Consider the following 21,232-nt stretch of genomic DNA (forward strand, 5'->3'; position numbering starts at 1 on the left):
CAAAGGAAACTACTTTGGTTTTAAGCAAATTAACTTCCAGTTGATTCTCTGAAGTATAAAATGTAAGTTGATTAAGCAGCCGTTGAAGGCCAATCTTAGTATAACTAAATAGTATAAGGTCATTGGCATTTAGCAGATGACTGAGCCTAAGGCCACCAATCTTAGGTGAATGAGAATTAACAACATCGAGAGAGGTTGATAGATTTGCAATAAACAAATTAAAAAGAAGAGGAGCAAGCACACAGCCCTGTTTCACACCACAAAAAGTGGGGATTTTTCTAGAAAGAGAACACCCATCACTGAGCTTAATACGAACCCAAGTATTTGTATGAAGATCTATGATGGCACCAAGGAGTACTGGGGGGGTACCCCAATTCTGCAGTTTAGCCCACAAAGCGCTCCGGGGGACCTGGTCGAAGGCCGCCTTAAAATTAACAAAACAGCAATTCAGCATTAAACCTGATAAAATCGTGTAGGAGGCTGGCCTGGCTTATAGTGGGTACCCTGTGGTACTTACACCCTGTGCCAGGTCCAGTTATTCCTTATTAGTAGAATAGAGGTGTTTCTAGCAGCTTAGGCTGATAGAAGGTAGCTATGGCAAAGCAGCTTAGGCTGAACTAGGAGACATGCAAAGCTCCTACCATACCAATTATATCATATGCACAATATCATAAGAAAACACAATACAGAGAGTTACTAAAAATAAAGGTACTTTATTTTTATGACAATATTCCACAAGTATCTCCGTCAGTACCCTCAGTAAGAAGGTAAGTAATATACACAAGTTATATGTACACAAACCCAAAACATGTAAGTAATAGTCAGAAAAGTAATGCAAACAGTGTAGAATTACAATAGGATGCAATAGGTGGACATAGGTAGGTCTAGGGGCAATACAAACCATATACTCCAAAAGTGGAATGCGAATCACGAATGGACCCCAGACCTATGAGAGCTTGTAGAGGGTCACTGGGACTGTAAGAAAACAGTCAGGGTGTCCAAGATACCCCACCCCAAGGCCCTGAAAAGTAGGAGTAAAGTACACCTACTAACCCAAAAGAACACAATAGTTGTGATAGGGGGATTCTGCAAGAACCACAAACACCAGCAAAGCACTGAAGACGGATTCCTGGACCTGAGGACCTGCAAGGCGAGGGAACCAAGTCCAAGAGTTGCGATAGTGTCCGGGGGGGCAGGAGCCCAGAAAACCCCGGAGGAAAGTGCAAGGAAGCTGCCTCCGGATGGAAGAAGTTTGGAATTCTGCAACAACGAAGAGGACTAGGAATTTCTCCTTTGGATGGAAGATGTCCCACATCGCGATGAAGGTTGCAGAAGTATTCCCACACAGAAATACCGCAAACAAGCCTTGCTAGCTGCAAGGGTTGCAGTAGAGGTGTTTGGGTGCTGCTGGGTACCAGGAAGGACCAGGAGGTTGCCCCTTGGAGGAGGAGACAGAGGGGGCACTCAGCAACTCAGAGAGCCCCCCCAGAAGCAGGCAGCACCCGCAGAACTACCCAAACAGGCACTTTGTGAACCGGAGATGGCTCAGAGTCACAAAGGAGGGTGGGTCCCGTGGGTCGACGGAATCTTCCCCCTGCTACCGCAGGTACCAAAGAACTGCATCACCGGTCCCCTGGGTCTCCTCTCAGCACGACGAGCGAGGTCCCTTGAATCCAGCAACTCTGTCCAAGTGACTCCCACAGTCCAGTGACTCTTCAGTCCAAGTTTGGTGGAGGTAAGTCCTTGCCTCCCCACGCCAGACTGCATTGCTGGGAACCGCGACTTTTGCAGCTACTCTGGCCTCTGTGCACTTTTGATGGAAATCCTTTGTGCACAGCCAAGCCTGGGTCCACGCCACTCTAACCTGCATTGCACGACTTTCTAAGTTGTCCTCCGGCGACGTGGGACTCCTTTGTGCGACTTCGGGTGAGCACCGTTTCACTCCTCTTCGTAGTGCTTGTGCCGGCACTTCTGCGGGTGCTGCCTGCTTCTGAGAGGGCTCCTTGTCTTGCTCGACGCCCCCTCTGTCCCCAGACGCAATTGGCGACATCCTGGTCCCTCCTGAGCCACAGCAGCATCCAAAAACGCTAACCGCACGACTTGCAGCTAGCAAGGCTAGTTGGCGCTCTTTCTTCAGGAAAACACTTCTGCACGACTCTCCACGGCATGGGGGATCCATCCTCCAAAGGGGAAGTCTCTAGCCCTTGCGTTCCTGCAGAAACCTCAGCTTCTACTGTCCAGTAGCAGCTTCTTTGCACCGACAGCTGGCATTTCCTGGGCATCTGCCCATCTCCGACTTGCTTGTGACTTTTGGACTTGGTCCCCTTGTTCCACAGGTACCCTCGACTGGAAATCCATCATTGTTGCATTGCTGGTTTGTGTCTTTCCTGCAGAATTCCCCTATCACGACTTCTATGTCCTTTGGGGAACTTTAGTGCACTTTGCACTCACTTTTCAGGGTCTTGGGGTGGGCTATTTTTCTAACCCTAACTGTTTTCTTACAGTTCCAGCTACCCTCTACAAGGTCACATAGGTTTGGGGTCCATTCGTGGTTCACATTCCACTTTTGGAGTATATGGTTTGTGTTGCCCCTATCCCTATGTGTCCCCATTGCATCCTATTGTAACTATACATTGTTTGCACTGTTTTCTAATACTATTACTGCATATTTTGGTATTGTGTACATATATCTTGTGTATATTTGCTATCCTTATACTGAGGGTACTCACTGAGATTATTTTGGCATATTGTCATAAAAATAAAGTTCCTTTATTTTTAGTATTTCTGTGTATTGTGTTTTCTTATGATATTGTGCATATGACACTTGTGGTACTGTAGGAGCTTCACTCGTCTCCTAGTTTAGCCTAAGCTGCTCTGCTAAGCTACCATTATCTATCAGCCTAAGCTGCTAGACACCCTATACACTAATAAGGGATACCTGGGCCTGGTGCAAGGTGCAAGTACACCTTGGTACTCACTACAAGCCAGTCCAGCCTCCTACATTGGTTGTGCAGCGGTGGGATAAGTCCTTTGCAAATACTTACCACTTTTGTCATTGTACTTTTCATAAGAGAAAAATATACAAAACAAGTTCAGTGTATGTACACCTAACCAAAAAGTTTTGCATTTCCTCTTTTCACTCCTTTCTAAGTCCTGAAAAGTACCTCTAAACTTTCTAAAAGTTCTTAAAAAGTTTTGAAAGTTTTTTTTCTGTCTTTCAAAAGTTCTAAAAAACTTTTTCTCACTTTTTCTGTCACTTAAACACTTTCTAAAAATGTCTGGTACAGGCCAAACAGTTGATCTGTCCAAAATTGCTTATGATCACCTTAGCTGGAAAGGCGCAAGGAGTCTCTGCATAGAAAGAGGTTTAAGTGTAGGGAAGAATCCCCCCAGAGAACTATTGGTTAACATGCTTATAGAACAAGATAAGGCCAAGGGTGCCCCATCTGTTGAAAAAGTAGCTAATGGTTCACAATCTGATCCAGGGACTCCCCTAGAAAAAGAGTCAGGAAAGAAACTTCCTAGCCTGCCCATTACTAGACAGCCTAGCATAGTTGGTAATGATGTAGAGTCACACCATACTGATAGTGTTGTCTCACATCATAGCAAGAGTATTCATTCTCACCACAGTAGAAGTGATATTTCTGTTAACCAAGCTGTTAGGATGCCTTCAGTAAGGGATGGGTCTCCTTCTGTCCATTCTCACCATACTTCTGTTTCCAGGAATGTCCCTCCCACCCACCCTGATGACAGATTGTTAGAAAGGGAGCTCAATAGATTGAGAGTAGAACAAACCAGACTGAAGCTCAAGAAGCAACAGCTGGATTTGGATAGACAGTCCTTAGAAGTAGAGAAGGAGAGACAGAAATTGGGTTTAGAAACTCATGGTGGCAGCAGCGGTATTCCCAATAGTCATCCTGCAAAAGAGCATGATTCTAGGAATCTGCACAAGATAGTTCCCCTTATAAGGAGGGGGATGACATTAACAAGTGGTTTGCTGCACTTGAGAGGGCCTGTGTTGTACAGGATGTCCCTCAAAGGCAGTGGGCTGCTTTCCTATGGCTATCATTTAGTGGAAAAGGTAGGGATAGGCTCCTTACTGTGAAAGAAAGTGAAGCCAATGATTTCAAAATTCTTAAGAATGCACTCCTGGATGGTTATGGCTTAACCACTGAACAGTACAGGATGAAGTTCAGAGAGACCAAAAAGGAGTCTTCACAAGAATGGGTTGATTTCATTGACCATTCAGTGAAGGCCTTGGAGGGGTGGTTACATGGCAGTAAAGTTACTGATTATGAAAGCCTGTATAACTTGATCCTGAGAGAGCATATTCTTAATAATTGTGTGTCTGATTTGTTGCACCAGTACTTGGTGGACTCTAATCTGACCTCTCCCCAAGAATTGGGAAAGAAGGCAGACAAATGGGTCAGCAAAGCAAAATACAAACGCTGTGGGATAGCGTAACTGGATGGACGGAATGCGGAACCAATCAAACATTCACCCCCAGTCACAGATCTGGGTTTAATCCATCCATTATTTTGCTCACCATGCCACCCCAGTTTGAACCCAGCCATATGCAAATCAGTCTTGACCCTGTTCCACATGGGAACAGTCCAGCCCGAACTGCCAGGCCAGGTTCTCCCTGGACCGGAAACAAGCATCCTGGGACCGGTTTCGGGGTTTCACCCCTCCTCAGCCAGGCTAGCTTGAATCCAGTGGCACAGTGAGCCCGGGACCCACGTCTGGGCATACCCGGCGCACTTAGGGCGGCAAAAGCAAAGCAAAATACAAACGCTGTGGGATAGCGTAACATGATGGACGGAATGCGGAACCAATCAAACATTCACCCCCAGTCACAGATCTGGGTTTAATCCATCCATTATTTTGCTCACCATGCCACCCCAGTTTGAACCCAGCCATATGCAAATCAGTCTTGACCCTGTTCCACATGGGAACAGTCCAGCCCGAACTGCCAGGCCAGGTTCTCCCTGGACCGGAAACAAGCATCCTGGGACCGGTTTCGGGGTTTCACCCCTCCTCAGCCAGGCTAGCTTGAATCCAGTGGCACAGTGAGCCCGGGACCCACGTCTGGGCATACCCGGCGCACTTAGGGCGGCAAAAGCAAAGCAAAATACAAACGCTGTGGGATAGCGTAACTGGATGGACGGAATGCGGAACCAATCAAACATTCACCCCCAGTCACAGATCTGGGTTTAATCCATCCATTATTTTTCTCACCATGCCACCCCAGTTTGAACCCAGCCATATGCAAATCAGTCTTGACCCTGTTCCACATGGGAACAGTCCAGCCCGAACTGCCAGGCGAGGTTCTCCCTGGACCGGAAACAAGCATCCTGGGACCGGTTTCGGGGTTTCACCCCTCCTCAGCCAGGCTAGCTTGAATCCAGTGGCACAGTGAGCCCGGGACCCCCTCTGGGCATACCCGGCGCACTTAGGGCGGCAAAAGCAAAGCAAAATACAAACGCTGTGGGATAGCGTAACATGATGGACGGAATGCGGAACCAATCAAACATTCACCCCCAGTCACAGATCTGGGTTTAATCCATCCATTATTTTGCTCACCATGCCACCCCAGTTTGAACCCAGCCATATGCAAATCAGTCTTGACCCTGTTCCACATGGGAACAGTCCAGCCCGAACTGCCAGGCCAGGTTCTCCCTGGACCGGAAACAAGCATCCTGGGACCGGTTTCAGGGTTTCACCCCTCCTCAGCCAGGCTAGCTTGAATCCAGTGGCACAGTGAGCCCGGGACCCACGTCTGGGCATACCCGGCGCACTTAGGGCGGCAAAAGCAAAGCAAAATACAAACGCTGTGGGATAGCGTAACTGGATGGACGGAATGCGGAACCAATCAAACATTCACCCCCAGTCACAGATCTGGGTTTAATCCATCCATTATTTTGCTCACCATGCCACCCCAGTTTGAACCCAGCCATATGCAAATCAGTCTTGACCCTGTTCCACATGGGAACAGTCCAGCCCGAACTGCCAGGCCAGGTTCTCCCTGGACCGGAAACAAGCATCCTGGGACCGGTTTCGGGGTTTCACCCCTCCTCAGCCAGGCTAGCTTGAATCCAGTGGCACAGTGAGCCCGGGACCCACGTCTGGGCATACCCGGCGCATTTAGGGCGGCAAAAGCAAAGCAAAATACAAACGCTGTGGGATAGCGTAACTGGATGGATGGAATGCGGAACCAATCAAACATTCACCCCCAGTCACAGATCTGGGTTTAATCCATCCATTATTTTGCTCACCATGCCACCCCAGTTTGAACCCAGCCATATGCAAATCAGTCTTGACCCTGTTCCACATGGGAACAGTCCAGCCCGAACTGCCAGGCCAGGTTCTCCCTGGACCGGAAACAAGCATCCTGGGACCGGTTTCGGGGTTTCACCCCTCCTCAGCCAGGCTAGCTTGAATCCAGTGGCACAGTGAGCCCGGGACCCACGTCTGGGCATACCCGGCGCACTTAGGGCGGCAAAAGCAAAGCAAAATACAAACGCTGTGGGATAGCGTAACTGGATGGACGGAATGCGGAACCAATCAAACATTCACCCCCAGTCACAGATCTGGGTTTAATCCATCCATTATTTTGCTCACCATGCCACCCCAGTTTGAACCCAGCCATATGCAAATCAGTCTTGACCCTGTTCCACATGGGAACAGTCCAGCCCGAACTGCCAGGCCAGGTTCTCCCTGGACCGGAAACAAGCATCCTGGGACCGGTTTCGGGGTTTCACCCCTCCTCAGCCAGGCTAGCTTGAATCCAGTGGCACAGTGAGCCCGGGACCCACGTCTGGGCATACCCGGCGCACTTAGGGCGGCAAAAGCAAAGCAAAATACAAACGCTGTGGGATAGCGTAACTGGATGGACGGAATGCGGAACCAATCAAACATTCACCCCCAGTCACAGATCTGGGTTTAATCCATCCATTATTTTGCTCACCATGCCACCCCAGTTTGAACCCAGCCATATGCAAATCAGTCTTGACCCTGTTCCACATGGGAACAGTCCAGCCCGAACTGCCAGGCCAGGTTCTCCCTGGACCGGAAACAAGCATCCTGGGACCGGTTTCAGGGTTTCACCCCTCCTCAGCCAGGCTAGCTTGAATCCAGTGGCACAGTGAGCCCGGGACCCACGTCTGGGCATACCCGGCGCACTTAGGGTGGCAAAAGCAAAGCAAAATACAAACGCTGTGGGATAGCGTAACTGGATGGACGGAATGCGGAACCAATCAAACATTCACCCCCAGTCACAGATCTGGGTTTAATCCATCCATTATTTTGCTCACCATGCCACCCCAGTTTGAACCCAGCCATATGCAAATCAGTCTTGACCCTGTTCCACATGGGAACAGTCCAGCCCGAACTGCCAGGCCAGGTTCTCCCTGGACCGGAAACAAGCATCCTGGGACCGGTTTCGGGGTTTCACCCCTCCTCAGCCAGGCTAGCTTGAATCCAGTGGCACAGTGAGCCCGGGACCCACGTCTGGGCATACCCGGAGCACTTAGGGCGGCAAAAGCAAAGCAAAATACAAACGCTGTGGGATAGCGTAACTGGATGGACGGAATGCGGAACCAATCAAACATTCACCCCCAGTCACAGATCTGGGTTTAATCCATCCATTATTTTGCTCACCATGCCACCCCAGTTTGAACCCAGCCATATGCAAATCAGTCTTGACCCTGTTCCAAATGGGAACAGTCCAGCCCGAACTGCCAGGCCAGGTTCTCCCTGGACCGGAAACAAGCATCCTGGGACCGGTTTCGGGGTTTCACCCCTCCTCAGCCAGGCTAGCTTGAATCCAGTGGCACAGTGAGCCCGGGACCCACGTCTGGGCATACCCGGCGCACTTAGGGCGGCAAAAGCAAAGCAAAATACAAACGCTGTGGGATAGCGTAACTGGATGGACGGAATGCGGAACCAATCAAACATTCACCCCCAGTCACAGATCTGGGTTTAATCCATCCATTATTTTGCTCACCATGCCACCCCAGTTTGAACCCAGCCATATGCAAATCAGTCTTGACCCTGTTCCACATGGGAACAGTCCAGCCCGAACTGCCACAAATGGGTCAGAACAAGGGTGAACAGAAAAGTTCATACAGGGGGTGACAAAGATGGCAATAAGTCTTCTGACAAGGGTGGGGACAAATCTAAAAATGAGTCTTCATCAGGCCCACAAAAACACTCTGGTGGGGGTGGTGGGTCCAAATCCTCTTCAAATCAAAACAAAGAAAAGAAACCATGGTGCTATTTATGTAACATAAAAGGCCATTGGACAACAGATCCCATTTGTCCAAAGAAAAGCACCAAGCCTCCTACCACTACAGCCCCTGCTGCTACACCTAGTGCCCCTAGTAATAGCAGTGGTGGTGGGAGCAAACCTACTAATAGCCAATCTAAGGGAGTATCTGGGCTCACGTTCTGTAACTTAGTTGGGGTTGGTCTGATTAGGGAGACCACAGAGGCTGTGTTAGTCTCTTAGGGGGCTATTGATTTAGCCACCTTGGTTGCTTGTCCCCTTAACATGGATAAGTACAAGCAACTACCCCTAATAAATGGTGTTGAGGTTCAGGCCTACAGGGACACAGGGGCCAGTGTTACAGTGGTAATAGAGAAACTGGTCCACCCTGAACAACACCTACTTGGTCACCAGTACCAAGTAACCGATACTCATAACAACACCCTTAGCCACCCCATGGCTGTTGTGAATCTCAACTGGGGGGGGGGGGTTACTGGCCCAAAGAAAGTTGTGGTTGCCTCAGATTTACCTGTAGACTGTCTATTAGGGAATGATTTAGAGACATCAGCTTGGGCAGAAGTGGAGTTGGAGGCTCATGCAGCAATGCTGGGCATTCCAGGGCATGTTTTTGCTTTGACCAGGGCTCAGGCCAAAAAGCAAAAAGGACAGGGTGACTTGGATCCTGGAACAATGGACCAAGTGCTCCCTAAAGCTAGGGCTAGTAGAAGTAAATCACTACCTACTATTATCCCTCCCTCTACAGTGGATTCTACTTCTGAGGAAGAAGAATTTCCACCCTGTGCAGAACCTACACCAGAGGAGCTGGAAGCGGACCCTGCTGAGCTTTTGGGTGAAGGGGGGCCTGCCAGGGAGGAGCTGAGTGTGGCACAGCAGACCTGCCCACACTAGAGGGTCTAAGGCAGCAAGCTGTCAAGCAAGCAAATGGGGATCTCAGTGACTCTCACACAGTTTACTGGGAGGACAACCTCTTGTACACTGAAGCAAGGGATCCAAAACCTGGAGCTGCCATGAGATTGGTGATTCCTCAGGAGTACAGAAAGTTCCTCCTAACTCTTGCTCACGACATTCCCTTAGCTGGACATTTGGGGCACATGAAAACTTGGGACAGGCTTGTTCCCCTGTTTCATTGGCCTAGAATGTCTGAAGACACAAAGGAATTTTGTAAGTCCTGTGAAACCTGTCAAGCCAGTGGCAAGACAGGTGGCACTCCAAAGGCACCCCTTATTCCACTGCCTGTGGTTGGGGTTCCCTTTGAAAGGGTAGGGGTTGACATAGTTGGCCCCCTTGACCCTCCTACTGCTTCAGGCAATAGGTTTATCTTGGTGGTAGTGGACCATGCCACCAGATATCCTGAAGCAATTCCTCTAAGGACCACTACAGCATCTGCAGTGGCAAAGGCCCTCCTGGGAATATTTTCCAGGGTGGCCTTCCCCAAAGAGGTGGTATCAGACAGAGGAAGCAATTTCATGTCTGCTTACTTAAAGGCCATGTGGAAGGAGTGTGGTGTGACATACAAGTTCACCGCACCCTATCATCCACAACCAAATGGACTGGTGGAGAGATTTAACAAAACTCTCAAAGGTATGATTATGGGACTCCCTGAAAAATTCCGCAGGAGATGGGATATCCTTTTACCATGCCTCCTTTTTGCTTACAGGGAGGTACCCCAGAAAGGAGTGGGCTTCAGCCCCTTTGAACTTCTTTTTGGACACCCTGTGAGAGGTCCTCTAACACTTGTTAAGGAGGGTTGGGAACAACCTTTAAAAGCTCCAAAGCAAGACATAGTGGACTATGTACTTGGCCTCAGATCAAGGATGGCGGAGTACATGAAAAAGGCCAATAAAAACCTTCAGGCCAGCCAAGAGCTCCAAAAGCAATGGCATGACCAGAAGGCTGTTTTGGTTCAGTACCAACCAGGGCAGAAAGTGTGGGTCTTGGAGCCTGTGGCCCCAAGAGCACTCCAAGATAAATGGAGTGGACCCCACACAATTGTTGAGAAAAAGGGTGAAGTCACGTACTCAGTTGACCTAGGCACTGCCAGGAGTCCCCTTAGGGTGCTCCATGTCAATCGCCTAAAACCCTACTATGACAGGGCTGATCTCACCCTGCTCATGGCAACTGATGAGGGACAGGAAGAAGAGAGTGACCCTCTCCCTGATCTCTTCTCTTCCACAGAACAAGATGCTCTGGTGGAAGGTGTAGTTTTGGCAGATTGTCTTACTGCTGAGCAGAAAGACCACTGCATAAATCTCCTGGGTCAGTTTTCTGAACTCTTCTCTACTGTGCCAGGTACCACTTCTTGGTGTGAGCACACTATAGATACTGGAGACAGCTTGCCTGTCAAAAGTAAAATCTATAGGCAGCCTGACCATGTCAGAGACTGCATAAAGCAAGAGGTGCAGAAAATATTAGAACTGGGAGTGGTTGAGCACTCTGAAAGTCCATGGGCTTCTCCTGTGGTACTATTACCAAAACCTCATTCCAAGGATGGAAAGAAGGACATGCGGTTTTGTGTAGACTACAGAGGTCTCAACCAGGTAACCAAAACTGATGCTCACCCTATACCCAGGGCAGATGAGCTCATAGATACACTGGCATCTGCCAGGTATCTAAGCACTTTTGACTTGACTGCAGGGTATTGGCAGATCAAATTATCAGAAGATGCAAAAGCAAAAACAGCATTTTCAACCATTGGAGGCCATTACCAATTCACAGTAATGCCTTTTGGATTGAAAAATGCACCTGCCACTTTTCAGAGGTTGGTGAACACAGTCCTGCAAGGGCTGGAAGCTTTTAGTGCAGCATATTTGGACGATATAGCTGTCTTTAACTCCAGCTGGGATGATCACCTGGTCCACCTATGGAAAGTTTTAGAGGCTCTGCAAAAGGCAGGCCTCACTATCAAGGCTTCAAAGTGCCAGATAGGGCAGGGAGAGGTGGTTTATCTGGGACACCTTGTTGGTGGGGAACAGATTGCACCACTTCAGGGGAAAATCCAAACTATTATAGATTGGGTTCCCCCTACTACTCAGACTCAGGTGAGAGCCTTCCTAGGCCTCACTGGGTATTACAGGAGGTTCATTAAGAACTATGGCTCCATTGCAGCCCCTCTTAATGACCTCACATCCAAGAAAATGCCTAAAAAGGTATTATGGACAGCAAACTGTCAGAAAGCTTTTGAGGAGCTGAAGCAGGCCATGTGCTCTGCACCTGTCCTGAAAAGCCCTTGTTACTCTAAAAAATTCTATGTCCAAACTGATGCATCTGAATTAGGAGTAGGGGCAGTCCTATCACAACTCAATTCTGAGGGCCAGGATCAACCTGTTGCTTTTATTAGTAGGAGGTTGACCCCTAGAGAAAAGCGTTGGTCTGCCATAGAGAGGGAGGCCTTTGCTGTGGTCTGGGCACTGAAGAAGTTGAGGCCATACCTGTTTGGCACTCACTTCATTGTTCAGACAGACCACAAACCTCTACTTTGGCTAAAACAAATGAAAGGTGAAAATCCTAAATTGTTGAGGTGGTCCATATCCCTACAGGGAATGGACTATACAGTGGAACATAGACCTGGGAGTAGCCACTCCAATGCAGATGGACTCTCCAGATATTTCCACTTAGACAATGAAGACCCATCAGGGAATGACTAGTCTTATTGTCCTTCGTTTGGGGGGGGGGTTGTGTAGGAAAGTATCATCTTGCCTGGCATGTTACCCCCATTTTTTCACTGTATATATGTTGTTTTAGTTGTATGTGTCACTGGGACCCTGCCAGCCAGGGCCCCAGTGCTCATAAGTGTGCCCTGAATGTGTTACCTGTGTTATGACTAACTGTCTCACTGAGGCTCTGCTATCCAGAACCTCAGTGGTTATGCTCTCTCATTTCTTTCAAATTGTTACTAACAGGCTAGTGACCAATTTTACCAATTTACATTGGCTTACTGGAACACCCTTATAATTCCCTAGTATATAGTACTGAGGTACCCAGGGTATTGGGGTTCCAGGAGATCCCTATGGGCTGCAGCATTTCTTTTGCCACCCATAGGGAGCTCTCACAATTCTTCCACAGGCCTGCCACTGCAGCCTGAGTGAAATAACGTCCAAGTTATTTCACAGCCATTTACCACTGCACTTAAGTAACTTATAAGTCACCTATATGTCTAACCTTTACCTGGTAAAGGTTAGGTGCAAAGTTACTTAGTGTGCGGGCACCCTGGCACTAGCCAAGGTGCCCCCACATTGTTCAGGGCAAATTCCCCGGACTTTGTGATTGCGGGGACACCATTACACGCGTGCACTACACATAAGTCACTACCTATGAGTAGCTTCACAATGGTAACTCCGAATATGGCCATGTAACATGTCTATGATCATGGAATTGCCCCCTCTATGCCATCCTGGCATAGTTGGCACAATCCCATGATCCCACGGGTCTGTAGCTCAGACCCTGGCACTGCCAAACTGCCTTTCCCGGGGTTTCACTGCAGCTGCTGCTGCTGCCAACCCCTCAGACAGGTTTCTGCCCTCCTGGGGTCCAGCCAGGCTTGGCCCAGGATGGCAGAACAAAGGACTTCCTCAGAGAGAGGGTGTTACACCCTCTCCCTTTGGAAAATGGTGTGAAGGCAGGGGAGGAGTAGCCTCCCCCAGCCTCTGGAAATGCTTTCATGGGCACAGATGGTGCCCATTTCTGCATAAGCCAGTCTACACCGGTTCAAGGACCCCTCAGCCCTGCTCTGGCACGAAACTGGACAAAGGAAAGGGGAGTGACCACTCCCCTGACCTGCACCTCCCCTGGGAGGTGCCCAGAGCTCCTCCAGTGTGCTCCAGACCTCTGCCATCTTGGAAACAGAGGTGCTGCTGGCACACTGGACTGCTCTGAGTGGCCAGGGCCAGCAGGTGACGTCAGAGACTCCTTCTGATAGGCTCCTTCAGGTGTTGCTAGCCTATCTTCTCTCCTAAGTAGCCAAACCCTCTTTTCTGGCTATTTAGGGTCTCTGCTTTGAGGATTTCCTTAGATAACGAATGCAAGAGCTCATCAGAGTTCCTCTGCATCTCTCTCTTCACCTTCTGCCAAGGAATCGACTGCTGACCGTGCTGGAAGCCTGCAAAACTGCAACAAAGTAGCGAAGACGACTACTGCAACTCTGTAACGCTGATCCTGCCGCCTTCTCGACTGTTTTCCTGGTGGTGCATGCTGTGGGGGTAATCTGCCTCCTCTCTGCACTAGAAGCTCCGAAGAAATCTCCCGTGGGTCGACGGAATCTTCCCCCTGCTACCGCAGGTACCAAAGAACTGCATCACCGTTCCCCTGGGTCTCCTCTCAGCACGACGAGCGAGGTCCCTTGAATCCAGCAACTCTGTCCAAGTGACTCCCACAGTCCAGTGACTCTTCAGTCCAAGTTTGGTGGAGGTAAGTCCTTGCCTTCCCACGCCAGACTGCATTGCTGGGAACCGCGACTTTTGCAGCTACTCCGGCCTCTGTGCACTTTCGACGGAAATCCTTTGTGCACAGCCAAGCCTGGGTCCACAGCACTCTAACCTGCATTGCACGACTTTCTAAGTTGTCCTCCGGCGACGTGGGACTCCTTTGTGCGACTTCGGGTGAGCACCGTTTCACTCCTCTTCGTAGTGCCTGCTCCGGCACTTCTGCGGGTGCTGCCTGCTTCTGAGAGGGCTCCTTGTATTGCTCGATGCCCCCTCTGACCCCAGACGCAATTGGCGACATCCTGGTCCCTCCTGGGCCACAGCAGCATCCAAAAACGCTAACCGTACGATTTGCAGCTAGCAAGGCTTGTTGCCGGTCTTTCTTCAGGAAAACACTTCTGCATGACTCTCCACGGCGTGCGGTATCCATCCTCCAAAGGGGAAGTCTCTAGCCCTTGTCGTTCCTGCAGAAACCTCAGCTTCTACTGTCCAGTAGCAGCTTCTTTGCACCCACAGCTGGCATTTCCTGGGCATCTGCCCATCTCCGCCTTGCTTGTGACTTTTGGACTTGGTCCCCTTGTTCCACAGGTACCCTCGACTGGAAATCCATCGTTGTTGCATTGCTGGTTTTTGTCTTTCCTGCAGAATTCCTCTATCACGACTTCTATGTCCTTTGGGGAACTTTAGTGCACTTTGCACTCACTTTTCAGGGTCTTGGGGTGGGCTATTTTTCTAACCCTAACTGTTTTCTTACAGTCCCAGCGACCCTCTACAAGGTCACATAGGTTTGGGGTCCATTCGTGGTTCGCATTCCACTTTTGGAGTATATGGTTTGTGTTGCCCCTCTCCCTATGTGTCCCCATTGCATCCTATTGTAACTACACATTGTTTGCACTGTTTTCTAATACTATTACTGCATATTTTGGTATTTTGTACATATATCTTGTGTATATTTGCTATCCTCATACTGAGGGTACTCACTGAGATACTTTTGGCATATTTTTAGTATATCTGTGTATTGTGTTTTCTTATGATATTGTGCATATGACACTTGTGGTACTGTAGGAGCTTCACTCGTCTCCTAGTTCAGCCTAAGCTGCTCTGCTAAGCTACCATTATCTATCAGCCTAAGCTGCTAGACACCCTATACACTAATAAGGGATACCTGGGCCTGGTGCAAGGTGCAAGTACCCCTTGGTACTCACTACAAGCCAGTCCAGCATCCTACAGGCACCACACAGGGAACACATACAGGGCACATACTATGAGCACTGGGGTCTGCCTAGAAGGATCCCAGTGACACAGGGGCTAAAACATACATACATACAGTGAAAATGGGGTAACATGCCAGGCAAGATGGTACTTTCCTACAAATCGTCCTGTCGATCAAAATAGAGAGTGCTAGCAAATTTTTCGAAGTCCCTGAGCCAGCAGAAAACCCCGTGTGAACAGTAGGAATTAGGGCCTTTGAGTCAGCCCAGGCACAAAGATCTTGAAACAAAAGACTGGTGTACAACTTTACCTCGTTATCCAGCAGGGCTATCATCCTAAAATTAGGGGGATCTAACCTTGAACCACTTTTATGTAAGGGATGAAGAATGGCATCCCCACCTAGACTCAGGAATTGTTGAAGTCAAAAGGCAGTGCTCAAACAGATGGGCAAGATGGTTGGCCCAAAAGAAAGGATCCTGTTGGATCAATGCCTGTGGGAGACTGTTGGGACCTGGAGCTCCAAATTGCTTAGCCCTCGAGATAATCTGAGGATGGCGTAATTGAAAGGACTTCTTCACCCCCTGTGTTGGAGTTAGTGACCCAAAGGGCATGGGACACATCTTAAACAGAGCAGAATTAGGGCTATAAGCCCCCACTTTGAATGATTTCCCATCAGGCCTACTGGCAAAAAAGTGGGTCGTCAGATAAGACGTCCAAACTCCTTCAGAAATGTTGGCAATGCCAATGTCTCTTTGATTTCTATTTAGATAGTTAATAAGGGACCAACATTTCTTAGGATTTGAGTCTTTGCTTGCACTTAAAAGTTTAGCCCAAAACTGACTGGTGGTCATCATAAACAGCCTTCCTGTAGTCGTTCCTCAATTGTTTATATTTAATAAGTAAACACTTGAAGTCAGGACTTTTCCTGAGTGCCCTTACTAGTCTGTTGCATGCTTTCTTTAGATTCCTGGATTCCCTAGAAATGACCAAGGACTGGGGTGGAGCACGATTACGCGCAGGTTGGTGAAACCTTGACAACAAAAGGCAGGAAAGTTTGGCCCAAGACAGAATTGGAGGCTCACAACCCATTCCCTCAGACTCAAAAAAGATAATATATTCAGATAACACTGTCCTGCCAATAGAAGGATTCCATTTTATGCACTCTAAAGATTCAGAGCAGGCGCCACCACCCACCGCCCATATAACATCATGCAAAGAAAATCTGGATTTGATTGATACAATTTGTGGACGGTGGTCGCTCTTACTTTGAGGCAAAATCGAAAACTTCTTGATAAGGGGAAACAATTCACTGTTGCAAATAGTGTAATCTAAATAGGATTAGGATCGAACATCTGATCTTGTCCACCGGGGAGGCACATTGTCACATAAGTGTCCATTCAGGACTAAGAATGGAATAAGTGTGGCAACTGTAACCTACTCTAGGAACTCACATTATTATAGACAGCATATTTGTTTTGCATCATATTCATTCTTCAGCCAAACAATCAGCTTCCCATGTCTTCGTGGGAAAGGAACACTACTGCGTTTCCTCTCCGGGACACACTACCACAGATGTCAGCATTAACTAACCACAGCCACTTCTTATCAACAAGTGTTCTTATTTTTCATGTTACATGATTCCGGACCTGATTTAGATCTTTATGGTATTACCGCCAATCCGCCGCCGTGGCAGACTCGAAAACACCATCAAGTCATTAGTGTTCCCTTGCCGTATTTAGATGTATTGCGGCTGAGCCTCAGACTGCCACAACGAAGTGCTCTACCTAGCCATCAGACTGGCTGGTTTCGGCTGACCCTATTTAGATGTTACAGTCCTGCAGGTGTTGTACTGGCAGCAGATTGTTGATGGAGGGAGACCATCAAGGGAGCCGTTGGGCATTATCCAGTGGCAGTGGCTACCACATAGAGGGAAGTGGCACACACACACTGTACCTTAGCCATATGTGTCCACCTGCACAACACACAACTCAACACACATCATACTATAACCCATTGCCATTCCACCACAAACGTACATACAGAAAAAACACATTGTCATACATCCATGACACAACATACAGACACCTTTTATACTACTCACACACAAAATACAACCACAACAACCAAACAATGGCACACCAATCTACAGAAACACACTCGCAAAAGCACAATTACACACATCACAATGACCACCTCACAACAACATCCACTTGAAAGTTGCACACAGCACCACACAACACACAACTCAAAATACACAACAGACATCAGACCCACATCCACATGGCACACATACAGACACGACCACATCACCCATTCCAGCTCCCTCCCACCTTGACCAGCCAGTCCAATCTCACACACACATACAAGTACTAACTCACATACACAAGGCGACTCACAATATCACAGGTACAGAGTCACTTGCAATGTGCACACATAGACATGGTGACAAGTGTGATGCCAGCATTTATTTTGTGAGGAATACTGACACCACAATAACAATTGTGTATGTGTGTGATATGTGTCTTGTACCAGTGTGTCCCCATCAATCACTTATACAGATGTGTTCTCCACATATTAATGTCAGAGGTATTTTAAAGTGGCATCTATATTTCTGCATAGGTCCTAGCTCATGTGCAGTGCCTACACAATGTACACAGTACATGCAGTATCCCTATCTTCGAGTCCGGTGACAGCTGGGTTGTGTGTCTGCTGAGGTCCAGTGGCAGTAGCAACAGCAGGTGATGTCCAGTCTGGTCCAGTCCAAAATGGAAGAGGAAATTTGGAAAAACATAGGTTTTGTGCCTCTTTCCCCTCCAATCCACCTTCTCAGGTGTGGAGATCAGGCCTCAACAGTTGGCTTGGCAGCAAAGGTGACTGGCGTCCCGCCATCAGACCATATTCCCAGTGCTGCCATCACGTCATCTGTAGATTCTTGGTGGAGCCAGCAGGACATGGGTGATGTTTCGCCTATGGTCCCGCCAACATCTAAATCAGGCAGGCTGACCACCAAGGCATCGGACGGGTTTTGCGATGGAACACCAGTGGTGAGACCATTGCCACCAAGATCTAAACCAGACCCTCAGTCCTTTAGTCAGAAAAATCCATTTAGCCTATGGGAACACTCCAGTTTGACCTTCTAGGTAACTATTGTTGTTTATTACTGTATAGCAGCAGTCTTTAGGAGAAAAAACATTTTCATCAATACACTATTTAACTTTGTGGTTTATACGTTACCTCACTAATTTATATACAAGGTTTCTATTCACTTATTCTATATTGTTTTTTGTTTAAGTACAAACTTTTGCAAGGTAAAATGTTCAACAATTTTACTCAATTAATACATTTTATGAAACATGTCTGTGACAAGGTCAGGAGACATTACAATTGAACTAGGTCACTATGGGCCAGATGTATCAAAGCTTTTTGCATTTGCAAACGGTGCGAATGCCCGTTTGCTAATGCAAAATGCCATTTCAGAATGTATCAAAGGCATTCTGAAAGCAATTTTAACCCTGTTTAGAGAGTCGCAAATTGCGACTCTCTAAATAAGAAATCGCAAATAAGGATTCCTTATTTGCGATTTCTAAAGCACATGTAAAAAGCAATTCCTTAATGCAAATTGGGCATTGAGGAATCGCTATTTACCACCAAGTTGAACTTGGTGGTAACCACGTGCAAATTTTAAAAATGCATTTAAAATGCATTTTTAAAATGTACATGTAAAGCACACATGCCCTTTTGGCATGTGTGCTCCTTACATGTCCTACAAAACTTTTTGGGGTGCAGCAGAGGGGGCTTTAGGCCCCCAGCACCCTGCGGTTTTGCATTTCCAAAATTGCGATTTACAGTTAAGAAATCGCAATTTCAGAAATGCAAAAAATTCGCAAATAAGGGCCTACAGGCCCATAGGTGCGAATGGGGCCGGTACCGCAATTTGCGATTCGGTAATAGCATTCGCGATTTTTAAGAAATCGCTATTACCGAATCGCAAATGTGATACATTGCATTTCGCGAATCAGAAATAGCGATTTCTTAAAAATCGCTATTTCCGACTCGCAAAAGGCATTCTTGATACATCTGGCCCTATGTCAGGAAAATGCAGCTTCAGCTGTTAAAGCTAAATACGTGCAAACTTGGCTGTCTTGTACATTTTTTTCTTCTGCTGTTTAAAAACAACAGTTTTTCTTATGAGGCCTACCTTTTAATTCTGTACTGATTTATTGTTAAATGTATTATTTTCTTGATTTTATTAAATTTGCTCCTTCATTTGTTCGTCACCTGATCGATATGTTAAGTATTTCACTGTATTCTGCTGTTTGCTCACTGTTTTCCAGGTCTGCATTATACTGAACTGAATAAAAAGCGGCTCTCCATGAATAGTTGTGCAACAGAGAGATGTCATATTAGTATACCTCAGAAATGTATGCACAGAATTGCATTGCATAATTAGCTGTAAGCACGCCTGTCAATGACAATTCACCCTCAGTGATCAAGTGATTTCATTATTTGCAGATTTACTAGACCTGTAATGATTTCTGTTGCGTGTTTTTTTATGTCAGTATTGTTTGTTTATAATAAATATCATGAGCATCTTGCAATAATTGCACTGGTTGTCCTTCTCTTCATTGTGCACATTTCGTTTTCTATGTATTGTCTTTAAATGTTAACTTTTACTTCTCCTTCCTTCACCTTTTCTGATCTTGCCCTACTCATCCTTCTATGCTGCTTCATATGTTTGCTATTCACACCCCGACCTCCATGAGTGTCTTCCTCTTTTATTTTTGCTCATTATTGTTATTGGCCTCTTTGGTCTCGAATCCTGCCCCTGGTTTGTTTAACTTGATTGTTTCTTCATCAATTGTACTGCTCCTTGTGTACAGCGCTTTTGATAAAAATGCTAAATATAAAGGTGCGGCTCCACCGCTGTGGCGGAGGAGCGTTGCCCCTCCAGCAGGAGCAGCTGCAAACCTTTTACTGTAAAACAATAACAAATTAAGTTTATTATCGTTTTGTAGTAAAAAAGGGCGGGCCACGGTCTATGACTGGGATGAAGGGGGAGTGCTCATCACTCGCCCTCAGTGAGCATGTATGATTGGCCGGCCATCTCGGGACCGGCCAAACACACATGCGCACTGTGCTCTCGCCAGCCCGGCATTGAAGCGAGCAGGCGCAGGCTCCCATTCTGACTGGGTGCTCCGGGCAATACAAACGCTGCTGTCATGCTGCTAGCAGCATGTCAACAGTGTTTGGATTGGCTGCAAGGCCAGATGGAAACCTATGCTTGCAGCTGCAGCAAAGGAGTGGCGCTGTGGTGGTAGCAGCGACGGCAATACAGGTAAGTGTTTTTTTTTAAATTAAATTAATTCCCCCTCCCTATGGGCTGCCCCACCCGTACAAAGCACTGCGAGCAACTGTAAATATCTACAAAATTATGAAAATAAATGCAACTCATATACATAGTCAGTGACGATCCTGATAGATGTGGCCCTATATGGCCTACCGGAATGGCAATGGCTCTTTCTTTAGAGTCATGCAGGAGGGGATGTCTTGTCTCTAGGAACTTAACTGTAAAACCAGGAGGTGTCCAATTCTATACTGACCTTTCTTACTTTTCATCCTTTCTTTGGAAAGAGGCACTGTGTCATATTTCAAAGACTGTAGGTGGAGATGATTGTGTTCCTAGTCTATCCTTCCTACCTGCAGAAGCAGAAAAAACGTTTGCTTTCTTATTTGTGGAGTTTAACTTCTTTCTGTATCACACTTTATTCTCAAACCACGCCACAGTCTAAGTATGGGCGGATTGTTAACTATTGCACATAAATTAATTAAATTATGTTTAAGCTCATTATCCTAAACACTGCATGCATAGCAGTTTTTAAAAATGTATTTGTAATATGAAATGTGATATTTTAATTAAATGATGATCAAGAAGGACTACAAGTCGAAAAAAGTGTACGTTGGTGTGCGAAAATCATGTAATACAGTAGTACATGCAAACACTACATATTTTCCTTTTTTTCTTTAGTGACATTTTCACAACAATAACTGGGATGCATGTCGTTAAGAAAGTTGCTTTGTCTCCCCATGTCGGAGCTCCTAAGCACACTTAAGCATAAATTATTTTCATTTTTAAGTGATATTAAAAACGCAACCGTGCTTCCTTTTTCTGTAAGTGATGGGCATGTTTTGGAGGGAATTGCATTAACGCCACGACAATATGTAGCTCCTAGAAATGTCCGTGAACCGAATTAGAGAAGCTATTAAAGAAACAGTTATTACGTACAGAAGTGTATGTTTACAGTTAGTGTAATTTTAT

At 47.1% G+C, this 21,232-nt stretch overlaps 1 protein-coding gene across 2 annotated transcripts in view; it reads left to right on the plus strand.

Annotated features, from left to right (window-relative positions):
- Window positions 1–21,232, plus strand: part of ADCY5 (adenylate cyclase 5) — a 1,737,221-nt gene that overhangs the window by 1,622,538 nt on the left and 93,451 nt on the right. The window lies entirely within an intron of this gene.

The sequence above is a fragment of the Pleurodeles waltl genome, chromosome 3_1, assembly GCF_031143425.1.
Source record: "Pleurodeles waltl isolate 20211129_DDA chromosome 3_1, aPleWal1.hap1.20221129, whole genome shotgun sequence".
Taxonomy (NCBI): domain Eukaryota; kingdom Metazoa; phylum Chordata; class Amphibia; order Caudata; family Salamandridae; genus Pleurodeles; species Pleurodeles waltl.